This window comes from Enhydra lutris, unplaced genomic scaffold, assembly GCF_002288905.1.
Source record: "Enhydra lutris kenyoni isolate GAN:26980312 unplaced genomic scaffold, ASM228890v2 scaffoldscaffold11, whole genome shotgun sequence".
NCBI classification, from domain to species: Eukaryota; Metazoa; Chordata; class Mammalia; order Carnivora; family Mustelidae; genus Enhydra; species Enhydra lutris.
Window position 1 is genome coordinate 188,403 of NW_019154095.1, and position 8,888 is coordinate 197,290.

An 8,888-nucleotide genomic window follows, 5' to 3' on the forward strand; every position below is an offset into this window, starting at 1 on the left:
GGATGCGGTGACTGGGTGATGGGCATTAAGGAGGGCATGTGTGGGATGAGCACCGGGTGTTCTGTGCAATTAATGAATCCCTGAGCACTACATCTGAAACTAATGATGTGGTATTGCTTGGCTAACTGAATTTAAATTTTTTAAAAACTGGAAAAAGGGTGGGGGGTGACAACGCCAAGTGCACTAGTGTCTCCTGCACACACAGAGTTGGGCCAAGTTGTTTCTGGGCGCATCTGTGGAGCCAACCATGAGCACCAGAATACCGTCACCACCAGAATCAATAACGGTTGTCTGGGGGCGGGGAGGAGGTTCTGACCAGGGCAATGTGCTCCTGGGCACTTAATCTCTGTGCTGTTTCATGATCTGGATGATGGCTTTGTAATTACCATTTTATATTTCCACATACACAAAATAATTTGTAATACGTAAAGTGTAAAGTTCTTTACTTTTAAAAAGGTGTTCTTCCCAACAAACTAGCAGAAGTGGCATGGTTTCTACAAGGAAAATCCTAATGCGGGTCTGCTTCAAGCCCCAGGCCGGACGCAGAACCCCCTCCCCTGAGGGACACAGGGCAGCGATGCCCAGGAGGAAGACCCCATGCGCTGAACCCTGGGCTCAGGACTCAGAGAGCACAGCCAGGGGCCGAGCTTCTCCATCACTCCGTACACCACGCTGCTGCCCTGGTCGCTGGCACACAGCTCAACGCTGTCCACCCCTGGAAGAGAAAGAAGGGCTGCTCTGGTCCACACCCCTTCTGCTGGGTGGCGAGGAGAGTCGGTGCGGACCGGTCAGGGCACGTGGTCAGACATGCCAGCCCCACTCCCAGCTCCCCGAGCTGTTTGTTTCCCACCCAGCACCTGCAGGGACGCCGACTTCACACGCCATACACCTGCCTCACTGGAAACACGAACCTCAGGGCTGTGCCACACCCTCACGAGTGGCCAATGTTCCCACAGTGATTGCAGAAACCCCCAGCCCCGGGACCACAGACACGTGGCCGTCTGGGTCTGGCTTCTCGCCTGAGCACCATGTTTTCACCGTCACCCACCCTCAGGCCAGTGTCCCACCTTCACTCCCATGTCCAGCCCAATCCGTGTTCACCCCACGTGCTTCCACCGCAGTAACTGTGACTCACAGCCGCACCGCACACGGTGGGCGGAGTAACCTGCACTATGGTCAGATCTGGAGGGCTGCCCTGCCCCACCCAAGGCCCAAGAAGAAGGCTGTGTTGGCCACACAGGGGCGGGGGCTCAGCGCCTGCGGTCTCCTGTGGAACCAGCTTGCTGCTGAGGGTCCCGCGGGAGCTGCTCCCCACGGCCATGCAGGGGACACGGAACCATCTGGGACCCCTCCCCCACTAGCCATGCAGGGGTCACAGAACCATCCCCCCCCCCCCCCCCCCCCCCCCCCGCCACGCAAGGGATGTGGAACCTTCTGAGACCACCGCCATGCAGGAGACACAGCACCATCCACCACGCAGGGCACAAGAAACCACCCGCCGCCCCACCCCTCACCACACAGGAACCATGAACAGTCTGCTCCCCCCACCCCACCCCCAGGCCCCCAACGCAGGGACCACAGCTTCTGGAGGCTCCAGGAATCCCCTGGGCATGGAGGTGCCTCTTCCATCACTGTCTGTCTTTGCATGGCTTTTCCCGTGTCTATGCCCCTCCTCTTTCTATAAGGACACAAGTCATGCAGGATTAGGGACGCTCTAATGGCTCCTATTACTCGCTTACATCTGCAAAGGTCCTTCCGAATGAGGTCCTGAGGTCAGGACATGGACCTCTCTCTCTCTCTGGGGATACAACTTACCCTTCACACCGAGATAAACTTGCTGAAAGGAAGCCAGTTCTACTTAAACGAGTCCCTAGAAAAGGCCCTAGCCTGCCCCATCTATTTAAGGACCATGTGCACAGGAGCGTAAGGTCCAGCAGGCCCATATGTGAAAGGCATCCAGGAGTCTTTCTGATTTCCTCTTGGCCTGCTGGAATCCAGCCAGCTCCCCCGGACCCCCGTATCCCCAGTTCAGACACCTTACTCCCCACAATTCTTTCAAAGGTGGCAGCTTGAAATTGGCTGGAGACAGACGCCTCTTGGACTGCATGCTTGATGGGGACAGGGATTACCAAACAGCCAAGGCTCTCCGAGATCTGTTGTCTGGTGGGTCCCCCAACAGACTTGCCCAGGGTGGGGGTGAGGGCTCACCAGATTCCTCCAGCTCTACCCTCAGAGCAAGATTCAATGATGAAAATGAGGCAGATGCTTGCTACCCTCACACTTCCTACCCACTCACAACACCTGCCTGGCCCCTTGGGCTTGGGATCCCCTACATTGTGCAATTCTCACAGTGCCCCCGACTTCTACTGCACCCCACCTCCTGGCCACTAAGGGCAGCGGGGCCAGCCAGGGCCCTCCAGGCTTCTGGGCCTCCAGTGGATCTCAAAACACCTGAACACCCTCCAGGGCGGAGGGCGCCCTCCCCCACAAAATGTTTCTGAGTCAACAGTAGTCCCCACAATTGGCTGTGTACCTGATGGTATCCCAGGGCTACAGGAATCAAGGTTCCCAGGCGTGTCTTTGCAAAGGGTACCCCGACAGCCACATGGGCACTGTTTGGCCAAGGCAGTCCATGTTCCTCCAGCTTTACCTTGGGGGACAGGGAGGATGCAGGGAACAGGCTCCTTTGTGTAACAGAGCTGGGAATTAAGCAGAGGACTTGGAGAGCCCAACACCCATGCACAAGAGCCAACCCCGCTGCACACGTGCCCTCTGCTAGTCCCTGCCTCTGCATGCCGAGCCCCACCTTGACCTGCGCTGAGGAGACCGGGTGTCTCTCTGCCTGCGGAACTCTGCTCACATCTCGACCACCAACAGAGCCTCCTGGGCAGAGGGAGCCCACCCCTGAGAATGTTTCCGAGGAGGCAGCTTAAAAGTGGGAGCAGGGGCGCCTGGGTGGCTCAGTGGGTTAAGCCTCTGCCTTCGGCTCAGGTCATGATCTCAGGGTCCTGGGATAGAGTCCCGAATCAGGCTCTCTGCTCAGCGGGGGGGCTGCTTTCCCCCCACCCCGCCCCCCCTTTCTCTGCCTACTTGTGATCTCTCTGTCAAATAAATAAAATCTTAAAAAAAAAAAACAGAGTGGGAGCACTCAGTCCCCATCGAGCCTGCCTGCCTGCCTGATGGGACTGCCAGCTTTACCAGCAATCCAGGCTCCGGGGGTCTTTTGTGAAAGATACACCAGCCGGGCTGCCTCCAGACCAGAGCTGACAAGGGTGTGCCACTGCTTCTAGCTCAGCCTCCAGTGGCAATATGCACCTCTGTGTCAGCCAAGACTTCCACTGAGACTGACTTCAGGGATGCACAGAGTAGACACACCTGGGACACAGCCTCTTCCTACAACTGCCCTGTTCCAGGACCCTGGCACCCTGACCTGCACCGTGCCAGCCCACCAGCCCACCATGGCCTCCTGTCCTATGGGGCTCCAGGTCAACTCCAGAGCATCAGAATGGCATCGGGAGCCCACATGAAAACAATCTCAAGTGGCAGGTTGCCCCTCCCCAGGTGGACTGGCTGCTTGAAGGGTCCCAGGTTTCTCCAGCTAAGATGAAGTGCCTCTCTGGAGGGCAGCCTGAGCATCCCTCCAGTCTCTCCCTGTCAAGCCAGCCCAGACTGCTCCAGCTCGGCCTTCAGGGGTGGTACATGCAGTTGTTAGAACAGAGTGTGGCTTCTGCAGATGCCACAGCCCGCCAGGAACTTACAGCCACCCCTGGGCGCTGCTCATGGCTGTTTCTCAAGATCCAGGCCATCCCGGGCCCACGGCAGCCACATCTGTGCAGTCAGCCCCCACCAATGGCCTCCAACCATGCATACACGTTTGCTAGTTGCCAAGACACCTTGCCAATCGGGCCCATGGTGGCCTGCTGAGGTCCGAAGCACATTCTGGGGCCAGAGTTCTATGTACAATTTCCTGTTCCAAGTCCAGGCTTCCCCCTCGGCCTGAGCAGCCCTTGAGTGTGCAGTCAGCCCTCCTCATTCACCTACCCACCCCCACAACTTTGTTGGCCAAGCCCGTGGTGGAATATTGGGCTCCGACCAACGACCCAAACTGCACCACCCAGGGTAGAGGGCGCTTACAGTCTCAAATTCTTCCAAGGCAGCAGCTTCAGACTGGATACAAACAGATCCTGTTGAAACTGGGGGCTTCATGCGTCCCTGGGCTTCTCGAACAGAGCTCCCTGGGGTCTGTGCGGAGGTCAGAGGGGTCCATCCGTAGCCTGCTCCGGTGCCCAAGATTGCCCTCCCTCCTATTTGCCTTTTCAGTTCCTTGTGTTCCCTCGGGCCTGGGCTGCCTGGTCAGACACCTCTCAGCCAGCCTCTGCTGATGCATACCCAGTGGGTCCCTGACAATTGGGCTCAGCCTGTGGGTGCCTGTTGCCCCTTCCTTGTTACCTAACTTCTGTCTGTCAGCAACCTTGTGGGCTGTGGGGCTCAGCTTCGGCTCCCAAACCTACATATCACCACAGTCAAGAGTGGTTTCTCCCCTTCAAATTAAAACCACATTGAGAAACCACCTTACACCAGTTAGAATGGCCAAAATTAGCAAGACAGGAAACAACATGCGTTGGAGGGGATGTGGAGAAAGGGGAACCCTCTTACACTGTTGATAGGAATGCGAGTTGGTGCAGTCACTTTGGAGAACAGTGTGGAGATTCCTCAAAAAATGAAAAATAGAGCTTCCCTATGACCCTGCAATTGCACTACTGGGTATTTACCCCAAAGATACAGATGGAGTGAAAAGAAGGACCATCTGTACCCCAATATTCATAGCAGCAATGGCCACGGTCGCCAAACCTGTGGAAAGAACCAAGATGCCCTTCAACGGACGAATGGAGAAGGAAGATGTGGTCCATATACACTATGGAGTATTAAGCCTCCATCAGAAAGGATGAATACCCAACTTTTGTATCAACATGGACAGGACTGGAAGAGATGATGCTGAGTGAAATAAGTCAAGCAGAGAGAGTCAATTACCATATGGTTTCACTTATTTGTGGAGCATAACAAATAGCATGGAAGACAGGGGGAGATGGAGAGAAGGGAGTTGAGGGAAATTGGAAGGGGAGGTGAACCATGAGAGACTGTGGACTCTGAAAAACAATCTGAGGGTTTTGAAGGGGCGGGGGGTGGGAGGTTGGGGGAGCCTGGTGGTCGGTATTAAGGAGGGCACGGATTGCATGGAGCACTGGGTGTGGTGCAGAAACAATGAATTCTGTTACGCTGAAAAGAAATATAAATAAATAAATAAATAAAATCTTAAAAAAAAAAAAAAAGAGTGGTTTCTCCCTGAAATGCTTTCAAACATTGGCAGCTTGAACTCGATGGCCCCCTGGGCCCAGGGATCCTTCAACACCCAAGGCTCCCAGAGGTCTGTTTGGAGGGTCCCCAGAACATCCCGCACCACCCCACCAGATTCCTCCAGCTCTGCCCTTGAGGCAAATACATTCAGTGTTCCTGATGACTGACAACATTAGGCAGATACTGTCTGCTCCTCACGGGCCGCTCTCACACGCTGCCTTGTGCCCACACTGCTGGCCTTGCTGTGGTTTGTGGCTCACGGGTGCCAAGTCCAGCACCTCTTTCACCACGTGAGGGCAGTGGGGCCGGTCCAGGCCTCCAGGTTACTGGTGCCATGATTCACTCTGGAACCACCCCAACACCATCCCAGACAGGAGCCCTCCCATTCCAAAGTATCTCTGAGGTGTCAAACCTCACTTCCCCTGAAGGGGTGCCCATGGGGTTACTAGGAATCCAATCTCCTAACTGTCTTAGTGAAGAATACCCCAGCAGCCACACAGTCCTGTGCAGAAAGGCAGTGCACGTATCTACAGCATTTCATTGCATGAAATATGTGCATTTTTCTAATACAGGAACATAATTTAGGCAGATGTAGCAGCCAATACTGAAAAACTTCCACCACATTAAGAGTCTACCTCTGTGTGTATAACCTCCAGGTAGCAGGAAACTGTCCTCTGAAACTTTCTGACACGGCAGCTCTCAACTGGTGACAGTCACTCACCCTGCAGACTGGCCACACCATGGGCTCCCAGGTGCCACATTCGGCCAGCTTCCTGGTCAGTGGGCAGGCCCTGACCTTGCAGGAAAATCCAAGTTTTCCAGGTCTGCCCTAAGGAGAGAGAGACCCAACTATGTAGGTTAAGGCTTAGAAAAAGGCAGATGCCATGAATCCCCCAACAATGTCCTCCTGTCACCCAGCTTGGCCAGACATTGCCCAGTCCAGGTCCCAACCTCACCCCACCTTCCTCACCTGCCCATGCACAGTCAGAATCTGGTCGGGGGTGGGGGGGGCACCTGGCCACATGGAGGTCTAGCCCACTCCACCCACTGGCAGAGCCTTCAGGGTGCAGGGGCCCACACTCCCAGGGTCCTCTTAAGGCTTCATCTCACACTAAGGACTGTCGGTCCCCTCTGGTACTGGCTACCTCTAGGGGCTCTAGGGCTTCCTCAGCAATCAGGACTTCCCAACTCTGGATGCCTGGGTGGCTCAGTGGGTTGAGCCTCTGCCTTCAGCTCAGGTCATGACCTCAGGGTCCTGGGATCGGCCCCCACATTGGGCTCTTTGCTCTGCGGGGAGCCTGCTTCCCCCTCTGTCTCTGCCTGCTTCTCTGCCTACTTGTGATCTCTGTCTCTTTGTCAAATAAATAAATAAAATCTTTATAAAAAAAAAAAAGAAAAGAAAAAAAAAGACTTCCCAGCTCTATCTCCTGGGAGGTCTCCTGAAAGTGCTATTTGGCCAGAAGCAGCAAATGTTCCCTCTCTTCCAAGCTGAATGATTCAGTTCTTCAAATTTCTAGCCAGAAAATTTACTCAAAGCTTTTATCAATAACATCAATTAGTATAATGCAAAGTTAAAACAACCCAGTAACTCCAACCCCTCTAGGTTATTCCCACGTAAGGAACATTACATTACCAGTGTGGCATCTGGGGGACTTAGTCTGTTGGGCATCTGACTCCTGGCTCCAGCTCAGGTCATGATCTCAGGGTAGGATCTGCCCACATTTGGCTCCACACTCAGATGGGAGTCTGCTTGAGACTGTCTCTCCCTCATCCCCTGCTCGCACTCTCTTTCATTCTCTAAAATGAGTAAGTAAATCTTTGAAGAAAAAAAAAAAGAAAGAAAAGAGAACGAACATTACCAGCACGCTTCAACAGCTAGAATAAACATCGAGCCCGTCACCGCAAGCTGAGGAGGTCGGGATATCAGTCAGAACTCACGCAACACGCCCATGAGGTGCTGAGAAGCTGGACGGGCACAGCGGTCCTCGGCGGGCACCGAGCGCCAGTCGGCAGTTGCCGGACAACACGCGGCTCTTCCCACAGAGTTGCTCTGAACCCTGCTGACTACAACAGGAAATGCTGATGCAAAGCAAAGACACCTGAGGAAAAAGAGAGTTTCACTCCAGCTGCCCAGGAAACATGCTCCTCGCAGAGAACGCGCCCCAGAGCATTATAAACTTTTCACATCTTGTAAAAACTCAAAAGCGTACAGGTTAACACACTGCCGGAATCACGAGTTTTAGGGTTAGGGTTAGCATCAAGGAATGCAGGGCGCATTGATGGGCATCTCAAGGACAAGCCGGTTCTCCTTTAGGTGACTCGTCCACAAAGCAGATGTACAGTGCGCGTGGAGGGGCCATCAACCAGGTTCACGGTTTGAACGAAGTCTGCATACGGCTCTGCTGGCTCAGAATCTGAATCGGCTTCCTTTGTACACGAGCCTTCCACATGGCGGATTTACTTCGTGCCCGGGGAGGAAGAGGAGAGTCTGGGTGTCCTTCTGGCATGGGCTGTCTCTTAAGTAATTCTTACTTAAAATAACCGATGTCACTGTACATTTCGGAGAGCCTGTCCTCAGGCCCCACAGTATCCGGGCAGTCCTTACCCTGCACGAACCCACAATCCCAGACCGCCTTCAGCAAGAAACCTATCAAGTCACTCTTCTCACCAACCCTAACCCTCACGTTTCCTCCTAGTAACTTGCTGCCCACGAATCCCACTCTGCTCCCCGGTGTGAGTTACCACGTGGCGCACCGCATCTCAGTGGAGCACAACCACCCGCCGTCCACGGCAACACTGCGGGGTCCCCACACCCCAAGCAGAAAGAGCCCCACACCCTGAGGAAAGAACCCTTCACTGCGCTTTAACACGCCTCCTGGTTTTTTTCCTAAAACTCCGAGAGCCCCGCTGCCCGCCGAACCCCGCAGAACCCCGCCGCCCCAAGGCCGCCCCCGCCGGGCCGCCGCGCCCCGCCGGCCCAGACAACGGGGGCCGCGCTCACACCTGTCACCCCAACCGGGACGCGTCTGCGCACGCGGGACACGAGGCCGCGCGCCTCCCGGTCCTACCTGGAAGTGCCCCCCAACAGCTCCCGCGGACACCGAGCAGCCGCCAACCGACCGGAGCGGCCAGCCGGACCGCGCGCGGCACCGACCGTGGGGCCGACCGGAGAGTGTGCGGCCGCCTCTTCCTACCTCCCAACGCAGCCGGCCCCGGCCCCGCCCCACGCCGGCCGCGGCCCCGCCCCTTCGCCGGGGACCCGTCCGGGTTCCGCCTAGTCCTCCCTCGGGCCCCGCCCCACGCCGGCCGCGCCCCGCCCCTCCGCTGTGGCCGCGGTACGCCGCGCTTGCCTTCCCCAGAACCCACGCTGGCCGCGCCCGGGCCCCGCCCCTCCGCGGCCACTCGGTCCCCGCTCACCCTCCCTCTGCCACGTCCCGGGCGGGCCGCGCCCGCTGCACCGGCCCCGCCCCACGCTGGACGCGCTCCCGCACGGCCCCGCCCCACCTTGGCTTCGAGGGTAAAGGCCCCGCCCC

The 8,888-nt window shown here is 56.3% G+C and overlaps 1 long non-coding RNA gene across 1 annotated transcript; it reads right to left on the minus strand.

Moving 5' to 3' along the window:
• Window positions 1-7,141: 7,141 nt before the first annotated feature.
• LOC111144598 lies at window positions 7,142-8,548 on the minus strand. The gene is made up of 3 exons (XR_002640415.1): window positions 8,424-8,548; window positions 7,294-7,454; window positions 7,142-7,171 (listed from the first exon to the last, which is right to left on the minus strand). It is a non-coding gene; the product is annotated as an uncharacterized LOC111144598 (long non-coding RNA).
• Window positions 8,549-8,888: the final 340 nt, after the last annotated feature.